This window comes from Manacus candei, unplaced genomic scaffold (genome assembly GCF_025592945.1).
Source record: "Manacus candei isolate 608988 ecotype Guabito, Panama unplaced genomic scaffold, ASM2559294v1 h1tg000006l, whole genome shotgun sequence".
Classification (NCBI taxonomy): Eukaryota; Metazoa; Chordata; class Aves; order Passeriformes; family Pipridae; genus Manacus; species Manacus candei.
The window spans coordinates 737,500-756,621 of NW_026138054.1; the positions used below are offsets into that span (position 1 = coordinate 737,500).

The following is a 19,122-nucleotide window of genomic DNA, read 5'->3' on the forward strand; positions in this document are numbered from 1 at the left end:
CCCATGAAGTGGCCAGGTATCGCTGCTGACAGGAAGTAGAGAGAAAATCTTTTTATTTTCCTCTTCACTTATGCATGCGCAAACTTTGGCTTTTGCTTTAGTAAAGTGCCTGATCTCAAGGTAGAAATAATTTTCCATCTTATTCTGTCTCTTCTGTCTGGCTGGGAAGGGCAGCAATAGAGCAGCTTGGTGGGCACCTGGCATCCAGGTAAGGTCAACCCACTGCAACATTGCAGGGTCTCATGGAACCAAAGGACTGCTGGGAGACTGGGGGAACTCACGGAATCAAGTGGCCGTCGTGGCACTGCCCTGCATCATAGAAGCAAATGTTCCCTGGGAAACTACAGAAACCAGGGACTTAAGGGACATCATTGGGATGTGCGGGACCTCATGGAATTAAACAAACCGTGGGATGTCTTTGGAACTTCATGGAATCAAAGGGATAAAACAAAAGAATTAAACCCCATGACCAGAAACCATTGGATCGAACATTTCTTTAATATGCCAGCTGGGGATTCATGGGGGTACTCTGCCATGCATGAATCAAAGAATCAGTATAAATTTCGGAGTATAAATACAGTGATACCTGAGAGACCCTCCCCTTCACAAGCAGTCCAAAATTCTCTTCTGATTTTAGGGTCAAATAGCCTCTTGGATTTTATTCGTGGAGCAAGACTGCCATCTAGCGTCCATTTCTTCTGGGAGGGGCAGTCATTTTCACAGAGTGGTCTTCTCCCTTAGCAGGCCTCGTAGCATCTCTGATTGATCTATCCGACCCCTAACCCCTAAACTAAATGCTTTAGGACCAGCTAAGACGTGTCTTAGAACTTCCCATTTGCTTAAACAATGTATAATTGACTTTCTTCTTAACAGAACAATCTCTTATTAAACAAGTTTTCTGAGGCCTGTAAGCTAATTTCTTGAAGATGGGATACACTCTCTATTAGTTTCCATGTATCATCTACATTCTCTCTCCTACAACTAATTGTAGTCTTAAAAGAAAAGAAAAGACTGCTACCATGCCAAGAAAGCAAACCCCTTTGTTGATTAGGATTTTTATCTAAGAAAAACTTCTGATTTATGAAGCCATTAAGGATGGAGATCCTCTCTCATTTCAGTGCCATTGTGACAATATGGGGCCTCATGTAACACATGGAACAGAGAACACTGCACATTCCCAAGCAATCATCAAGGGGCCATTGTAACACTCCAGGGTCTCATGGAAGACGGAGGCCCCGCAGAGAGACCTCAAATCAGAGGTTTGGGCAATCCTCAACCAGAGGAAGTTCAACAAGGGGAAGTGCCAGATTCTGTCCCTGTGATGGGGCAACCCCGAATGTCCGGACAGACTGGGAATGATATTCTCCATAACAGCGCTGGAAAATGGCCTCTGGGGTCCTGGTGGATGGCCAGTTGGCCAAGAGTCAGTGGTGCTCTGGCGGGGGCTCACTGCTCGGTCACAGGAGGGTTTTCAGACACACGAGTCCTTCGCTTGCACACAGACACAGACAGTTCATGGCAACAGGGGCAGTATCTCCTGGGGTTCCTGCTGCCACGCCAGGAGCCTGGATGCACCTAAGCCCTTGTGGGGTGCCACCTGCTCTGCCACTATCTGAGATGGCCCACCGCCTGAGAGATGGAAACGCAGAGCTCTGTCCAAGAGAAGCACAGCCCAGAGCTGCACGCATGGGCTTTGCCGGGATTTAGAACCGTAAATGCAATGTGACACCGAGACACTCTTTGTCCCACATAACTTCAAGGTCTCCCCAGGAAGTTGATGGCAATTGTTCTTGCTCAGGGTCATCTCCCCACACCAACAGCAGGTGTGTGCTCAAGACTTGTCTGTGCAATGCAAACAGATACACGCTGTCTAGTTCTTCCGGTCTCTCCAAGAAAGGCAAAAGAATCTCTGTGTGCCGGGTGAGAAGTCAGTGCTGGAAGTTGTGGTTCTATTGTGAGTGCCAAGAGCGGATGGCAGGTCTGTGATGAATGCCCTGAGGAGATGACCTGGGTTTTCCAGTGCACATGGCAATAGATCACACCCTGCTTTGGTGGTCATTTATGTCCTACGGAGGTGACAGAGATGGGAAAGAGAATGAAATTTTTGAATGTGCCTCTGAGTGCCCCTCAACCTGCTGCAAATGTGCAGATTCCAGTACCTCCAGTTCAGGTGTGAGAGGTTGTTCCCTGGTCCTCTGAGCAAGAAGAGTTGGACGAGGGACACAGCAGAACTCGCTTACTGAGACTGCATCTCCATGAATCCCAAAGCAAGTGCGAGGGGTTATGCCACGTCCGAGTTTTCTCAGGGGAAGGTGTTTCTCCCATGCATTGCCTCCCCGTGGCACTGGTGCCACAGCCCCCGACAAAACCACAAGTGGTCTTTGTCCCTAGCAAAAGTGCTCCTGCTGTTAGCAGGGATGTTCCACGGGAAAGGCCAGGAGAGGTTGAGCCCGGAGGGCACTGAGCCCGCAGGGATGTTCTGCCTCTCGTGCCCCTCGACCATTCTCGCAAACCCAGCCCGGCCCCGCCGGTTCTACGGTGCAGAGCACAAACCGTTGCCGCACTGCCGCCGCTGTCGCCTGGTCTCCGCCTCCAACCAGCACCCGAGGAGAGCCCGAGAGGCGCCGGCGTCTGTCCCAGCCCCGGGGCGGATTTGTCGGAGGAGGACAGGGGAGGAGGTGGAGAGGAGGCGACCCGCCAGGAGTAGAGAGTCGGGGCTGGCGGGGGCAGCGTGGCACCGGGAAGCGGATCGGCGGCTGCGGCGCTGTCGGAGAGCGGGGCTGGTCTCGCTGGCCGCGGTTTTGATCTGTGCACAGGGCGGGCGGCCGGAGACCGTAGGGTCCGGGGCAACCCCCTGGGGTGGACGTGCATATTCCTCGAGGTTGCCCTCCTGTCTGGTAGGTTCTTCACAAAGTTCTTCTCCCGAACTATCTTCCCAACCCTCCCTCCCTCTGGTCCATAAAGTATTCCCTGGGAACAATCATCGCTTTTTTCTTTGTCGAGCCGTTATTCTTTCCTTGCTTTACTGTCTGTCCTTCAGTGAATTCATGCAGTCGTCCTTCCGCTTTCCTACTTTTCTTCCTCTCTTCGCTTGGCTTAATCCCGCAGCTTTTCATTCTTCAGTGACTTCACCAATCCACTTCTCTTTTCCGCTCACCTCTCTCCAGCAAATATTAATGGACATTTCAACTACTACACACCTTTATATCCTCTTAAAATTCTTCTCCGTATTGGCTTGACTGCTGCTGTGCCCTTTGTTTTGGGAAAAAACATCCAGTGCAAAAACACTTCCGACGTCTTTTCTTCATCTCCCTGCCAGTGTCTGCAGGTAGAGCCCAGGTGCAGCAGGACCCATTGGTAGAGACCAGCGAGAGCAGTGAAATCACCAAGTGCTCACACGCCAACATACGAAACGGTGATTTTATCAATTCCTACTGGCAGCTCCCGGGTCGGTGCTAAATGGTCCAGAGAGCTGCTAAATGGTCCAGAGAGTTGCGGGCGCCAACGGGGCGGCTGTGGGTGACGGGTGATGGTCTTTCCACCGTCCTCTGGCTCTCCGGGCACCGTCATGGAGACGAGTTGGGTATTAGCGCTTCTATTAAAACAGGGGTTTTAGCCATACAAAGAGAACAGGCTTGAGTACCTGGGTGCCAAGTGACGTAAAAAGCACAGCGCATCGCAAGAGGCACCAGTGCTAGAACACTGAATTTACCCCTGGCCTATCAAATCCTCATCTCACTAAACTTAATAATGCGTCAGATTCTGCTTCCAGGCTGCCTCTGGCACGACCTCCAGTTTTCTCCAGGCTGCCCAAATAGTTAGAGCTCTCTGTTTTCAGGACAAGCATACGTATTTCAGGTGTTCCCTAGTCTTCTGAGCAGGAGAAGTGACACAACTGGGATCTCATCACGGAGACTGTATCTCCATTGGTCCAAAGCGGGTGGGAGATGCCATGCCGTGATTTCTCATGGGCAGGTGCTTCACCCATGCACTGCTTTGGCGTAGAACTGGTGCCACAGCCCAAGTCTAAAACTAAGGTGCTATTTGTCTCCAGCAGAAATGCTCCTGCTGACAGCTCCGCTCCCCACAGACGTCGATCGGTCTCCCGGTGTATCGAAACCCCCGTAAGCCATGGCCCACTGCAAACAGAGAGATTTGAATATGTTGCCAGCCGGGGAAAACTGGAAGTCGTGCCAGAGGCAGCCTGCAGGTTGAAAGGGATCCATTAATAAAGTTAGTGAGATAAGAGTTTGATAGACCTGGAGCAACTTTGGAATGATCTCCTGATTTTCTTTAGAAAAGGAGAAATGTGTGACTGCAGAGAGAGCCAAGATATCTTTTGGTGGCAGCATGTGGAGGAGAGGACAGACGGAGAGGGATAGCGAAGTTGAAGTGGCGAGCAGAGAGAGAGAAGGAGGCCTGAGCTTTCTCTTCTTTCCCTCTTTATTTCTTTAGAGAAGTAAGATCACCTGGAGTGAACACATGAAAGACAGCAAGTACATGATCTGCAGCGATGTTTCTCTTTTCAGTTGTATTCCCCCCACGGGGCCTGAAAAGGCAGTTGACTATTTCCTGGGAGGAAAAAGAATGCATTTATGAAAAGCTGGGATATAGAGAGGAGGTGTACCAGGCAGAAAGTGACGACGCTGTAGCCAAAATTCATGCTGAGACGAACCTGCCTGTTTGCCGAGAGTGTCAGAAATCTCCACCCTGTGCCGAGAAAAGAGAGCTGCCAGAAACGAATCTCTTAGAGGGGGAGCAAAGGAAGCAGGAGGGTCGAGAAATGAACTGTACTTTCAGTACCTCAAATGCTCTCTTTGGGTTTCTCCCTCCCCAAGCAACAACCCGTCTGGTTCCCCCAGTCGATGGCATTCTGAGCATTGCCTCGCTCTGGGGTCTCACTCATGGGCAGAGATTGTCCCCGGTCAGCTCGCAGTGCAGTCCTCCCCTCCCCAGTTGCAATCGCCTGCTCTGCTGCACACCCACTGATGTGCTTTTGGGAGCTCCGGGCTTCTACCCTTCTGCACCTTTCACATCTTCCCGTGCTGTCCTCAGCTCTCTGGGTTACTTGCAGCTCCCTCGGGGAACACGTGTCTCCTCTGCTTCTGTGGCTTTTCCCCTGTCCTTCTTCATCTGCCTGGGAAGAATGCCTCTCTCCCAGCTCCCCGGGAAAGGGAGATGAGCCCTGCTGGGCAGCAACCCGGTGTCTCTAGATTTGCCTTTCCCTTCTGCGAAAACGCAAAGTCTGAGAGGAACGTGGCTCCAGCAGGGCTGCTGGATATCCCAGCTCCAGTGATGGCAAGGAGAGCATATGCCCTAGGGAATGTACTGAGGGATGAGCAGGGAACAGGATGAAGACCCTGACGCACATGCAGGGAGCACATGGGGCAACTACCAGAGTACTGCTTGCGAGTGGTGGGGCTAGGAGAGCCCTGGCCCACCCAGGGCAGTTGAAGGTCTGGGGGTTTGGCACCCATCACACCACAGGAAACAGAGGTCTTCACATGCTTCCCAGGTGGAAGAGCATTATCGATTTCACCCTCCTTATGCCTGTGTGCTCCTGAAAATTTTCTACCATCTTAAGTATCAGAGGAGAGAGAACACATTTAGAGGAAGCTGAGAATTCTGCATTTTTACTGAGAGGCTAATGAAGGATGGTCCTGCAACCATCCTTCCTGAGGCCAGGGCCACATGGCTGGAGGTTTTTCCTTTCTTACTGCTTTGCTTTCCTCTCTCACCACCTCTAACACTTGGTCTGGCTTGGTTGCACCTCGCTCCTTCGCACCGTCTGCCTTCACAGCTTCTTCAGAACACGTCCGAGATGTAGTGTCCAGATCCTTGACGAGTGACACTCCAAATCTTGCGGACCCTTACTCTCTGTCTTTACCACACTCTAGGCAAGGCAAGAACCCCTCCTGCTATCCAAAGAGAAAGATCTTCATGAACCAGAGAATCGCGGCTCCTGCCTGGAGTGGATCAGAGTAACCAGGAGACGATGCCTCAAGAGAAGCTAGGGACACACATGGCAGCTGACTGCAGGATGCCCAGATTTGCGCTGCCCTGTGCTGTATAAATCACTTTGCACTCAGGCATTCTGTCGCAAGCCTGCGCTCTGTGTAGGAATGAAAAGCCATGTTTTTATAGGGGTGCTAATTTGCTCTGCCGTAGAACCAATTAACCGAGTTTTGTTTCTAAGAGAATCCCCTGAAATCTCTGAAGACGACAGTGTCAATGAGTCCGTGTCCGCCAGGGCCCAGGAATACAGAGCCGCGTTCCCATGATGGGGTCCGGAGAGCCAGAGGACGGTGGAAAGACCGTCTCCCGTCACCAACAGCCACCCCGTTGGCACCCGCAGCTCTCTGGACAATTTAGCAGCGCGTACGAGGAGCTCCGGGCTGTGACCCGGGAGCTGCCGGTAGGAATGGATACGGTCTCCGGCCACCAGCCCTGCGCACAGACCAAAACCACGACCAGCGACACCAGCCCCGCTCCCCGACAGCGCCGCAGCCGCCGATCCGCTTCCCGGCGCCTCGCTGCCCCCGCCAGCCTCGACTCTCTGCTCCTGGTGGGCCGCCTCCTCTCCGCCTCCTCCCCTGTCCTCCTCCGACAAATCCGCCCCGGGGCTGGGACAGGTGCCGGCGCCTCTCGGGCTCTCCTCGGGTGCTGGCTGGAGGCAGAGGCCAGGCGACAGCGGCGGCAGCGCGGCGGCGGTCCGTGCTCTGCACCCTAGAACCGGCGGGGCCGGGTTGGGTGGCACGGGTCGTGTTGTTATCGAGGATCTTCAGATTGACAGGCCATGTGCTTCTTACACCGCCATCGTCTCTTCCCTCACATCTCTCTTTTGGCACGTGGAGGCTCCTGAATTGTCCTCCAGGGCAAGCGCTTGAGAGAATGGTCGAGGGGCACGAGAGGCAGAACATCCCTCCGGGTTCAGTGCCCTCCGGGCTCAACCTCTCCTGGCCTTTCCCGTGGAACATCCCTGCTAGCAGCAGGAGCACTTTTGCTAGGGACAAAGACCACTTGTGGTTTTGTCGGGGGCTGTGGCACCAGCGCCACGGGGAGGCAATGCATGGGAGAAACACCTTCCCCTGAGAAAACTCGGACGTGGCATAACCCCTCACACTTGCTTTGGGATTCATGGAGATGCAGTCTCAGTAAGCGAGTTCTGCTGTGTCCCTCGTCCAGCTCTTCTTGCTCAGAGGACCAGGGAACAACCTCTCACACCTGAACTGGAGGTACTGGAATCTGCACATTTGCAGCAGGTTGAGGGGCACTCAGAGGCACATTCAAAAATTTCATTCTCTTTCCCATCTCTGTCACCTCCGTAGGACATAAATGACCACCAAAGCAGGGTGTGATCTATTGCCATGTGCACTGGAAAACCCAGGTCATCTCCTCAGGGCATTCATCACAGACCTGCCATCCGCTCTTGGCACTCACAATAGAACCACAACTTCCAGCACTGGCTTCTCACCCGGCACACAGAGATTCTTTTGCCTTCCTTGGAGAGACCGGAAGAACTAGACAGCGTGTATCTGTTTGCATTGCACAGACAAGTCTTGAGCACACACCTGCTGTTGGTGTGGGGAGATGACCCTGAGCAAGAACAATTGCCATCAACCTCCTGGGGAGACCTTGAAGTTATGTGGGACAAAGAGTGTCTCGGTGTCACATTGCATTTACGGTTCTAAATCCCGGCAAAGCCCATGCGTGCAGCTCTGGGATGTGCTTCTCTTGGACAGAGCTCTGCGTTTCCATCTCTCAGGCGGTGGGTCATCTCAGATAGTGGCAGAGCAGGTGGCACCCCACAAGGGCTTAGGTGCATCCAGGCTCCTGGCGTGGCAGCAGGAACCCCAGGAGATACTGCCCCTGTTACCATGAACTGTCTGTGTCTGTGTGCAAGCGAAGGACTCGTGTGTCTGAAAACCCTCCTGTGACCGAGCAGTGAGCCCCCGCCAGAGCACCACTGACTCTTGGCCAACTGGCCATCCACCAGGACCCCAGAGGCCATTTTCCAGCGCTGCTATGGAGAATATCATTCCCAGTCTGTCCGGACATTCGGGGTTGCCCCATCACAGGGACAGAATCTGGCACTTCCCCTTGTTGAACTTCCTCTGGTTGAGGATTGCCCAAACCTCTGATTTGAGGTCTCTCTGCGGGGCCTCCGTCTTCCATGAGGCCCTGGAGTGTTACAATGGCCCCTTGATTGCTTGGGAATGTGCAGTGTTCTCTGTTCCATGTGTTACATGAGGCCCCATATTGTCACAATGGCACTGAAATGAGAGAGGATCTCCATCCTTAATGGCTTCATAAATTAGAAGTTTTTCTTAGATAAAAATCCTAATCAACAAAGGGGTTTGCTTTCTTGGCATGGTAGCAGTCTTTTCTTTTCTTTTAAGACTACAATTAGTTGTAGGAGAGAGAATGTAGATGATACATGGAAACTAATAGAGAGTGTATCATATGCCCATCTTCAAGAAATTAGCTTACAGGCCTCAGAAAACTTGTTTAATAAGAGATTGTTCTGTTAAGAAGAAAGTCAATTATACATTGTTTAAGCAAATGGGAAGTTCTAAGACACGTCTTAGCTGGTCCTAAAGCATTTAGTTTAGGGGTTAGGGGTCGGATAGATCAATCAGAGATGCTACGAGGCCTGCTAAGGGAGAAGACCACTCTGTGAAAATGACTGCCCCTCGCAGAAGAAATGGACGCTAGATGGCAGTCTTGCTCCACGAATAAAATCCAAGAGGCTATTTGACCCTAAAATCAGAAGAGAATTTTGGACTGCTTGTGAAGGGGAGGGTCTTTCAAGTATCACTGTATTTATACTCTGAAATTTATACTGATTCTTTGATTCATGCATGGCAGAGTACCCCCATGAATCCCCAGTTGGCATATTAAAGAAATGTTCGATCCAATGGTTTCTGGTCATGGGGTTTAATTCTTTTGTTTTATCCCTTTGATTCCATGAAGTTCCAAAGATATCCCATGGTTTGTTTAATTCCATGAGGTCCCGCACATCCCAATGATGTCCCTTAAGTCCCTGGTTTCTGTAGTTTCCCAGGGAACATTTGCTTCTATGATGCAGGGCAGTGCCACGACGGCCACTTGATTCCGTGAGTTCCCCCAGTCTCCCAGCAGTCCTTTGGTTCCATGAGACCCTGCAATGTTGCAGTGGGTTGACCTTACCTGGATGCCAGGTGCCCACCAAGCTGCTCTATTGCTGCCCTTCCCAGCCAGACAGAAGAGACAGAATAAGATGGAAAATTATTTCTACCTTGAGATCAGGCACTTTACTAAAGCAAAAGCCAAAGTTTGCGCATGCATAAGTGAAGAGGAAAATAAAAAGATTTTCTCTCTACTTCCTGTCAGCAGCGATACCTGGCCACTTCATGGGAAGCAGGGCTTCACCACACAGAGAAGCCGCTCAGAAGGCATGTATTGTAAAAAAATGGATTTTCCCCCTTTCCTGTTCCTTTCCTGAGCTCTTGTCGCTGAGCTGACGCCATATATTCTGCAATGTCCCTTTGGTCCATTTGGCTCAACTGACCTGTCTGTATCACCTCCCATGATCTTGCCCCCGATTCAGGGGAGGAAGCTGACAATGCAGATGCTGCACCAGCCCTGCTCAGCAGTTGCCAAAGCACTGGTGCGATTAACCCCTTTGTAGCTCCCAATGCAAAGCACAGCACTGTGACGCCTGCAGTGAGAAAATGAACTCCAGCTCAGACAGACCCAACACATGTGGGATTCTGAAATGTCTCAGGGTTCCTTTGGTTCCACGATGCCCCTCTCAGACCTGGCAGTAGAAAAATAAATCAAAAAATTGAGAAGAAATCATCTTAAAGTCATGCTAAGCCTGTCTTCTACAGTCCAGAATCTATATATGTGTGACTGCAGATACTTGGGATGAGGGTAGATGCTCAGAGGAATTCATGGGTTTGATCTAGGAAACCTGTCCCAAAGTTTTCACTGCCTTTTCCTCCTTGGACATTTCCTGATGCCCGGAGGAAGCTCATGGCCAACAGCAGCTCCATCCCCCACTTCCTCCTCCGGGTTGCAGCTCTTGCACTTCTGCTTCTTCCTGGGCATCTCCCTGGCTGCCCTCCTGGGCAACGGCCTCATCCTCAGCGCCGTAGCCTGCCACCACCACCTGCACACCCCCCAGGGACTTCTTCCTGCTCCACCTCTCCCTCACACTCCCGGGCTGCCTCTGCACCACTCTCCCCAAAGCCATGGCCAATTCCCTCTGGAACACCAGGGGCATGTCCTACTCAGGATGAGCTGCACAGGTGTTTTTTGCTTTTCTTCTTGATCACAGCGGAGCTTGCCCTTCTCACCATCATGTCCTATGACCGCTACGTGGCCATCTGCAAAGTCCTTCACTACAGGACCCTCCTGGGCAGAAGAGCTTGTGCCCACGTGGCAGCAGTTGCCTGGGCCACTGGGAAGCAGGTCTGGCCCTGGGGCTGCAGGAGCTGCCGCCTGAGCTGATGATCTCCTGAGCAGTCCAGACATGCAGTCACTGTCCCTGTCCTCTATTGCCTCCCTTTCTTGCTGCAGGACCAGAAACGACTGTGCTGCTCTGCTGGGCTGGGGCGGGGTAGGGAGATGGGGGGACCAGGGAGGGGCTGGTCCGGGCAGTTCCAGTGACTAGAAAACCCCAATGTTCATCTGAAGTGTAGGAGTGTGCAGGGTGGGAGCATTACGGGGCTGAGGTGGCTCCAGGCTCTGGGAGTGGTAGCAGGAGCCCAGGGAGACACTGCCCCTGCTGCAATGAACTGCCTGTGTGTGTGCCAGGGAAGGACTCGTGTCTCTGAACACCCCCGTGTGTGCATCAGTCCAGCTCAGGGCTGGACACCTCGCAGAGCCCTGACACATTTCTCTGTGTGACTCCAGGAAAACCCCCGCTGTGCCAGGGAGTTACCAGATCCTTTGCTGTCACCCTCCTGGTGTCCTGTGTAATGATGAAACTAGAAAAGGTGATCATCATACCCTGGTAATTTTCTAAGAGGAGAAATGTCACTGCTGGAAAGAAGTGTCACTGCTGGAAAGAAGTGTCACTGAAGAGGGGAGAAGAGGGAACATCATTGTTTCCTTCAGTCTGTTCCACAGCAGGTTCCCCTGGAGCCCCAGGGACACCTGTGGGGAACCCAGAGGGGCAGACAAAGGGTTGCCTTTGGCTCTTGCTGTGCTGCTCAGCTGGGTCGGGCTCCTGGCACACAGGGAAATCCTGGCAAGCGGGCAGCACTGCAGAGAGACAGCTCTGCCCAGGAGTAGCTCCTCTGCACAGCCCAGCAGGGCCGAGGGCACTGCCTGTAGGCACGAGGGAAGAGAAGAAAGGCAAAGGGAGGTTAAAGGCAGCAGAAAGATGGGAGGTGTTCAGCTGAGACACAACTTGGGGACACAACTTCACACTCCTCTGCAGTGTGAGTCTACAGGTGCAGGGCAATGTCGCTTGTGTTCCTGGAGGAATCTCCTAAAGCTACCACATCCCACAGCCTTGCACATCTGTCAGGACTCTCCCAGTTTCTCTGTTGCGCCACAGGAGGATGTTCTCCAGGGCAGGCCTTCCCTGCAGCACCGTCAGAGGGACAGCGCAGGTGGGCTCCTTCTCCCAGGGATGACTGCGGGGTGGGAAGGTGGGGGTGCAGCCAGGGATGCCCGGGGTTGTCCTGCAGAGCAGGGTCCCTGTGCTCCGGGGTTCTTTGTGCCAGGGCACGGACTTTGCTGCCTGCTGGGGTCAGGTCTCATCCTGCCTGGGTAGTTGCCCACCCCTCTGCAGGGAGAAGCTGTCGGTGGGTGGTGAGAACCCCAGCAGGAGCCAGGCAGGTTCTTCCTGCCGTTGGATGAGGTGTGTGTGGTCAGGGCTGTGGGAGGTCAGGGTTGCTCCCAGATCCAGATCACACCAGCACATTTCCAAGAGCGCTGTCAAATGGGAAGGACAAAGTACAATTATTAGGAAGGAATGGAGCTTTTCTGAGTCAGTGTTTTCAATTTCCTACTTCTGAGGAATCTGGGGGTTGAGAAATGGAAAAGGAGCTCCCATGTTGGACAAGTCACTGAGACTCCTGAGCTGTAACTTGGAATGCACAAGTGCTTCTGTAAGCAACTTCCTAAAGTGCTTTCGGCCTCTGCTCTGCTTTTGACAGAAGCAGCATCACTTCTGCTGGACCCATCTGTTTTTTCTTTATCTGCCCTTTTCCACCTGCAAAAAGAAAAGTTGCCCAGTCAGTGCGCTGCAAACAGGCAGGTTTCTCTCAGGTCACAGTGAGTGCACAGACATTCGGATGGAGTGGTGACAGGGAAGTCATGAATGGATTTCTGATGTTGAGTCTACTGTTTTGAAATCAGAAAATGTGGTGTTGAAGTCATCGTTAGCCTTTGAGAGGGAAACAGGAGAAAAATCGGATAAATTTGTTGCTAAAAATGAGCTGCTTCAAACTGAGGTTGACCACCTTCAAAGTCTTGTTAAAATTTGGATGATTATGAAACAGTCAACTCACGGATTACCCCCATCAATACTAGACGATACCCGCAGTATAAAGGCATAAAGCCCTCCCAGCCCCTCCAGGAACCCTCAAATCCCATCCCGGTCCCACAGGACACTCCCAACTTCCCCTTAAACCCTCCGAGGCCCCCAGACTGCCTCCCAGACCCACAAAAACCCACAAGATGCCCCCAAACCCCTCCCAGTTACCTCCAGCCCTCCCAGGGCCTTTCAAACCCTCTCCTAGTTGCCCCCTTCCCCTTGAGTATGCCCCCAAACTCTCTCCCAGTTCCTTCCCACATCCCCGACGATTCCCCAAAACCCCTCACAGCTGCCCCAATCTCCCCAACCTCCCTCCCAAACCCCCAAACTCCCCCAAACACCTTCCCACTTACCCCCACGACATCCAACCCCTTCTCAGCCTCCCCATTCCTTCCCAAAGCCCCTCCCAGTTGCCGGCCCGTCCCCCAGGCTCGGGTGAGGAGGTGCCCCAGGCTGACGGGCCCGCCCAGGCAGGGGCGGTTCCAGCAGCCTGTCAGGAGCCACCCCTGCCCCAAAAGCTCCCGCCCGCCCTGGAGCCGCCTCAGCTGCCCCTGCAGGGGAGAAATCCAGGCCGGAGCAGAGCAGGGGGCAGGGCCGGGCTGGGACCTCGATGGACGGGGGCACTGGGAGAGCAGGGGAGAGACCGGGATGGGCTGAGGGGGCACTGAGGGAGAGGGGAGACACTGGGATGGGCTGAAGGGGCACTGGGAGGGAGAGGGGAAAGTTTTTTGCCCCTTTCCTGGGCACTTGAACACCCTCTGCACCCCCGTTCCCGGTCGTGCCGGCTGTCCTTCCCCCCCAAGCCATGAACAGGTTTTGGGGCTCCCTCGTGGGTCGCAGCCAATAGAATGGCTCTGCTGGAATGACGTCATTGCCAAATTCTGCTGGGCCCCTGTCCTTGTGCCGGTGAGTCACCCAATAGAACGTCGAAACTTCCGCGGGGGCTGCCGGGAGCGGGGCGGTGATGGCGGGGGAGGGGAGGATCGGGATTGAACCCGATTGGTCCCGATCGATCCCGGCCCCAGGGTCTCCCCCCGCCGCGCTGTTTTTCACGTGCGGCCCCAACGAGGCCATGGTGGTGTGGGGTGAGTTCAGGGGGTCCGGGGGCTCCTGGTGACCCCTCCGAATCTCCCCCAAGACTCTCGGGAACTGCCCAGATCCCCCCAAGAATCCTGGGGACCCTCCGCCTTTCCCCCTCCTCCCCCAAATCTCCTGTGCATCCCCTTAACCCTTGAAAATCTCCTGGGACCACCTCAGACCCCCAGACTCCCTCCTGGGGACCCCCAAACACTCTTCAGGACTCCGGGGCCCCTCCCGACCCTTGGGCAGGGCCCGGTGCTGCTGCTGGGGCAGGGGGTGAGGCCTTGCCGCCTGCCAGCTGCCTGGGCCCCTGTCCTTGCTGCGCCACATCCCCGAGGCTCCATCCCCACTCCCCCAGCGCCAGCTCGCTCCTTCCCAGCCCCAACCAAGCCCTTCTCTGTGTCCTCCTGCAGGCCATGGCTTTCACAACATTCCTTTAGGTGCTTGTGCAAAGCATCATCCAGTCCCTGCAGGTGGTCGGGGAGGGGCTGCACAAGACTCAGTGAGCTTGGAGGTCTTTTCCAAGCTGAAGGACTCTTGGATTCTGTGATTGTGTGCTGGATTCAGCTGGGTCCGTGTTAGCAGCATTAGTTTGCTCCCAAAGTTTCCTCGCTGTCAGCTCTTGTGGCCTAAGGCTTGAGCTCCTTTAACTCCTTGTGCTGAGCTACTGATGGGAAACGAGAGGCCTCTGCGAGCAGATTCCTGGTGTTCCCTGTAGAACAGTGAGGGAGAAGGTGTAGTCAAGTGGGAAGAGGAGTACTGTTTGTGTGTGGCCTCCTATGTGGCCTTGGCGCCTTTGAGGGGCTTGAAGGAGAAAAGAGCTTTGTTGTAGTGAGAAGTGAAATAGTGTGTTGGCTGTTCTCTCTGCAGGGAGAAGCTGTCGGTGGGGGAGGGGTCACAGAGTGGGGGAGAGGCCGTAAAGTGGGGGAGGGGCCACCGAGTGGGAGAGGGGTCACAGAATGGGGGAGGGGTCACAGAGTGGGGGAGGAGCCACAGAGTGGGGGAGGGGCCATAAAGTGGATGAGGGGCCATAGAGTGGGGGAGGGGCCAGAGAGTGGGGGAGGGGCCATGAAGTGGGAGAGGGGTCACAGAGTGGGGTAGGGGCTACAGAATGGGGTAGGGGCCACAGAATGGGGAAGGGGCCATAAAGTGTGGGAGCGGCCACGGGGTGGGGGAGGGGTCACAGCCTGGACTCGGGGGGTCAGGGCAGTGACCTCGGGGAGGGGGAGGGGTCAGGGCATGGGGTAGGGGTCTCACCTGATCCCGGGGCTATCGGGGCCATGGTGGGGTCGAACCTGGTGGGGACACCCAAGTTTTTCCCAAATTTCCCCTCATTTTTCCCAGTTTTTCATCCATTTCTCCCAAATTTCCCACTCTTTCCCCAATTTTCCCCCCATTTCCCCCATTTTTCCCAAATTTCCCCATTTTTCTCAATTTTTCCCCATTTCTTTTCCAAATTCCTTCCATTGTTCCCAAATTTCCCCCATTTTTTCCCATTTTCCCCAAATTTCCCCCCATTTTTCCCAACTTTCCCCAATTTTTCATCCAATTTTACCCAAATTCCCCCATTTTTTTCTCAATTCACCCCATTTTTCCCAAATTTCCCCATTTTCCCCAAATTCCGCCATTTTTCCCCAATTTTTTCCTAAATTTCCCCTAATTTTTCCCAATTATCCCCCATTTTTCCTGATTTTTCACCCGTTTTCCCCAAATTTCTTACTTTTTTCCCAGTTTTCCCTCCATTTCCCCTCAAAATCCCCCATTTCCCCAAATTTCTGACTTTTTCCCCAAAATTTCCCCCGTTTTTCCACATTTTCCCAGATTTTCCCCCAGTTTTCCTCCATTTCCCCCCATTTTTCCCCATTTTTATCAATTTTCCCCAAATTTCCCACTTTTTTCTCAAATTTTCCCCCATTTTTCCCAATTTTTCATTCGTGTTCACCAAATTTCCCACTTTTTTCCCCAATTTTTCCCCATTTTCCCCCAAATTCCTGGTTTTTTCCCCCCATTTTTTCCCACTGGGGAAATTTGGGAAATTTGGAAAACTGGGGACCCAAAAATCCAAGAAAATGTGGGGAAATGGGGGAAAAATGTGGGGGAAATCTGGAGAAAAATCTGTGAAAATGTGGGAAGAATGGGGGGAAAATCAGGAAAATGGTGAAAAATGTGGGAAAATGTGGGAAAACGGGGAAATTGCAGAAAATTCTGGGAAAAATGTGAGAAAAATCCGGGGAAATGGGGAAAAATGGGGGAAAATGTGGGAAATTCTAGGGAAAATGGGGAAAAATCTGGGAAAATATGGAAAAATGAGGAAAAAAACCTGGGAAAATGGGGAAAAATGTGTGAAAATCTGGGAAAATGTGGGAAAAATGGGGGGAAAATCTGGGAAAATGGGGGGAAATGGAGAAAAAATCCGGGAAAATGGGGAAAAAATTGGGAAAAAACTGGGAAAATGGGGAAAAATTGGGAAAAAACCTGGGAAATTCTGGGGAAAATGGGAGAAAATCTGGGAAAAATGTGGAAAAAATGGGGGGGAAAGGGGAAAAAATGGGAAAAATCTGGGAAAATAGGGAAAAAATGGGGGGAAAATGGGGAATATTCTGGGAAAATCTGGAAATATGGGGAAAAAAATGTGAGAAAAATGGGGAAAAATCTGGGAAAAATGGGGGAAAATGAGGAAAAATCTGGGAAAATGTGGAAAAAATGTGGGAAAAATCATGGAAACTGGGGGGAAATTGGGAAAAAATCCAGGGAAATGTGGGAAAAAAAGGGGGGAAATCTGGGAAAATGGGGAAAATAATTGGGAAAAAATCTGGGAAAAAATGGGCAAAATGAGGAAAAATCTGGGGAAATAGGGAGAAAATCTGGGAAAATATGGGAAAAAATTTGGGAAAATGTGGGAAAATGGGGAAAAATCCGAGAAAATGGGGGCAAAATGGGGAAAAATCTGGGGAAAATGGGGAAAAATCTGGGAAAATGTGAAAAAATTGGGAAAAACTGTGGGAAAATGGGGGAAATGAGGAGAAATCTGTAAAAATGGGGGAAAATGAGGAAAAATGTGTGAAAATGGGAAAAAATTTGAAAAAAATCCGGCAAAATGGGGAAAATCGGGAAAAATCATGAAAAATGGGGGGAAATGTGGGAAAATGTGGGAAAATCTGGAAGAAAATCTGGAGAAAAATCTGAGAAAATGTGAGAAAAATCTGGGAAAATGTGGGAAATTCTGGGAAAAGTGGAGGAAAAATCTGGGAAAAATCCGGGAAAATGGGGAAAAAATAGGGAAAAATCTGGGAAAATGTGGGAGAAATCTGGGAAAATGGCGACAAACTGGGGGGGAAATGCTGGAAATTCTGGGGAAAATGGGGGAAAATGGAGAAAAATGGGAAAAAATCCCAGAAAATGGGGAAAAATGGGGAAAGATTTAAAAAAATGGGAAAAAATCTTGGGAAAATCTGGGAAAAATGAGGAAAAATCTGGGAAGATGTGGAAAAAATGGGAGAAAATCCAGGAAATGGGGAAAAATGGGGAAAGATAAAAAAAATTTTGGAAAAATGGGGAAAATATGGGAAATTCTGGGAAAAATCCAGGAAAATGGGGGAAGAAATCTGGGCAAATCTGGGAAAATGTGAGAAAAAATGGGGGAAAATGTGGAAAAAATGGGAAAAAAAATCTGGGAAAATCTGGAGAAAAATGTGTGAAAATCTGGGAAAATGTGGGAAAAATGTGGAAAAAATGGGGAAAAATCTGGGAAAATGGGGGAAAATGGGAAAAATCTGGAAAATGGGGGGGAAATGGGGAAAAATTCAGGAAAATGTGGAAAAATGGGGGAAAAATCTGGGAAAAATGGGGAAAATGGGGGGAAATGTGGAAAAATGGGGGAAAATGTGGAAAAACTGGGTTAAACTGGGAGGAACTGGGAGAAACTGGGCCAGAGGGAAAGGGATGTTGCCATGGAAATGTGAGCCCGCCCCTCCCCCACCCGGCCCAGGGCCCACGGCGGGGGGGGGAACTGGGTTAAACTGGGACATACTGGGAGCACTGGGGGGGACACTGGGAGTTACTGGGAGCTACTGGAAGCTACTGGGGAGGTCACTGGGGTTACTGGGATGGACACTGGAGTTACTGGGAGCTACTGGGGGGGTCACTGGGGTTACTGGGATGGACACTGTGGTTACTGGGAGCTACTGGGGGGGTCTCTGGGGTTACTGGGAGTTACTGGGAGCTACTGGGGGGCTTACTGGGAGTTACTGGGAGCTACTGGGGTGGACACTGGGGTTACTGGGAGTTACTGGGATGGACACTAGGATTACTGGGAGTTACTGGGAGCTACTGGGATAGACACTGGGGTTACTGGGGGGGTCGCTGGAGATACCGGAGGCATTACTGGGGTTACTGTGAGCTACTGGGAGCCACTGGGAGCGGCCCATCCCCCTCCCTCCCCAAGGTCACCCCAAGGGCACGGAGGGGGGGGAGGGGGGGAAGCCCTGCCCCCTCCCAGTCCCTCCCAGTCCCTCCCAGTTCCCTCCCAGTCCCTCCCAGTACCTGAACTGGTCACACTGGGAGCGGCTCCAGGTCCCCCCTCCAGTTTGGGCCCCCGGGGCTATTTTTGGGACCCGGTGACATCACTGGGGGGGAGGGGCCTCGAGGGGGCGGCCCCTCCCCTCTCCCTTCCCAGTACAGACCAGTAAGGGACCAGTAACGGCCCCAGTGGGGGGGGGAGGGGAAGGAGGGAACACTGAGGGTGGGGATGGAGCAGGATGGTCCTTGAGCGTGGGGGAAGGGCAGGAGGTTCCCTGAGGGTGGGGGAAGGGCAGGACCGTCCCTGAGGGTGGGGGAGGGGTAGGCGGGTCCCTGAGGGTGGGGGAGGGGCAGGAGGGACCCCGAGGTGGGGGGAGGGGCAGGAGGGTCCTGAGGATTGGGGAGGGGCAGGGAGGGACCCCGAAAGTGAAGGAGGGACCCTGAGGGTCCCTGAGGGTGGGGGAAGGGTAGGAAGTTCCCCGAGGGTGGGGGAGGGGCAGGAGAGTCTCTGAGGTTGGGGGAGGGATCCTGAGGGCCCCTGAAGGTGGGGGAGGGGCAGAGAGGGCTCCTGAGAGTGGGGGAGGGGTAGCAGGTTCACTGGGGGGAGGGGAAGGAAGGGACCCTGAGGGTGGGGGAGGGACAGGAGGGACCCTGAGGGTTGGGGAGGTGCAGGAAGGGGGGGGAGGGGCTTTGGGGGGGCCCTTAAAGGTGGGGGGAGGGGCTGAAAGTGGGTCCATCATTGGGAGGGGACACGCCCACCCAAAACCCAGTAAGTCCCAGTTGAGCTCCCAGTTCAGGGAGGGGGAGAGGATGCAAAAGACACGCCCACTTGCAGAGGCTATGGCCACCTTGGGATGGGACACGCCCACCAGGGAGAGACCACGCCCACCTAAAGAAGGGACACGCCCACCCCCAAAACACTAAGTCCCAGCTGAGTTCTGCCTTAACTGGTCCTTACTGGTCCCACCACCCCATTCCGCGTTCCAGTGACC

General features: G+C 52.9%; 1 long non-coding RNA gene across 2 annotated transcripts in view; it reads right to left on the reverse strand.

The window, feature by feature from the left end:
* Positions 1 to 14,094: 14,094 nt before the first annotated feature.
* The window catches only part of LOC127480848 (uncharacterized), a 51,421-nt gene continuing 46,393 nt past the window's right edge, over positions 14,095 to 19,122 (reverse strand). The window contains exons 1-3 of one of the 2 annotated variants that reach the window (XR_007908026.1): positions 18,155 to 18,332; positions 14,870 to 14,907; positions 14,095 to 14,324 (exon numbers count right to left, since the gene is read on the reverse strand). This is a non-coding gene — a long non-coding RNA (uncharacterized LOC127480848). Of the gene's footprint in view, positions 14,325 to 14,869; positions 14,908 to 18,154; positions 18,333 to 19,122 lie in introns of those variants that run through there. The other variant, XR_007908027.1, reaches the window with a different exon arrangement.